Below are 1455 nucleotides of genomic sequence, written 5' to 3' on the forward strand. Positions count from 1 at the left end.
AAAAAAAAAAAAAAAACTGACCAATCAGCGCTCTGTAGAATGGACCAATCAGAGCTCTGTAAAACTGACCAATCAGCAGGACATGGATGGGGCCAAATAAGGGACTAGAAGCTGGCCACTCCCAGCCGGCCTTGGCAACCTGCTGCGGTTCCCTTCCGTGCTGTGGAAGCTTTGTTCTTTCACTGTTCACAATAAATCTTGCTGCGGCTCACCTTTTGGGTCTACAGTACCTTTATGAGCTGCAACATTAACTGCAAAGATTTGCAACTTCACTCCTTAAGGCTGGAAGACCACGAACCCACCGGGAGGAGCAAACAACTACGGACACCGCCCCTTTAAGAGCTGTAACTCTCGCTGCAAAGGTCTGTGGCTTCACTCTAGAAGTCGAGCAAGACCACAAACCCACTGGAAGGAAGAAACTACAGACACATCTGAACATCTGAAGGAACAAATGATGGTGACACCATTTTTAAGAACTGTAACACTCACCGCAAGGGTCCACGGCTTCTTTCTTGAAGTCAGTGAGACCAAGAACCCACCAGATGGAACCAACTCCTGCCACACTAGCTTCAGTGTTCACTCTGAACCCTAGCGTCTTTTATGGTTGCGGAAGTTTTGGGGCATGATGAGGGACATAAAAATCCCAAAAGGGAGATACACGAATTCAGGACAAGATAGTGTTATATCTAATGCAGATAACATTGAACTGTTTTCAGTCAATCAGAATGTAGACAGATTACTCTCATTAACCCTTTTTTTTTTTCAATAGAGATGGGGTCTTGCTATGTTTCCCAGGCTGATTTCAAACTCCTGGGCTCCAGCAATCCTCCCACCTCAGCGTCCCAAAGCGTTGAGATTACAGGCGTGAGCCAACACGCCCCGCCAATCTCTCTCTCTCTCTCTCTTTTTTTTTTTTAATGGACAGGGTGTTGCTCTGTCAAACAGGCTGGAATGCAGTGGTGCCATCATAGGTCACTGCAGCCTCAAACTCCTGGGCTCGGTGATCTTCCCACCTCAGCTTCCCAAAGCGCTGGAAATACAGCTGTGAGACCCCATAGCCAGCCTCTTTTCCATTCTTTTTCAACTTAAATGAGTTGCCTTGCTTCAAAACTGACTTTAGCACATCTCTGAAGTGTTTCGTACAGCCACTCCACACTTGTAAACAAGCTGTTTGAGAGTTAACAGGGTGTTTTCACAGATGCCGAGGTGGCCAAAAATATTTCTCTTTTAACAACTTATGATCAGAAAGTTACATGTTTGCATGAAGAGGAAATAAAGAGAAGATTTATATTGAGGTTTTGTTAAAATAATTGTATCTCAATCATTGCAGTTACAACGTATCTGATAGTTTTCCTTCCCTCCCTTCCTTCCTTCCCTCCCTCCCTCCTCCCTTCCTTCCTTCGTTCCTTACTTCGTTCCTTCCTTCCTTCCTTCCCTCCTGTTCGACTGTCTTTC

The sequence above is a fragment of the Colobus angolensis genome, unplaced genomic scaffold, assembly GCF_000951035.1.
Source record: "Colobus angolensis palliatus isolate OR3802 unplaced genomic scaffold, Cang.pa_1.0 Scaffold45, whole genome shotgun sequence".
Classification (NCBI taxonomy): Eukaryota; Metazoa; Chordata; class Mammalia; order Primates; family Cercopithecidae; genus Colobus; species Colobus angolensis.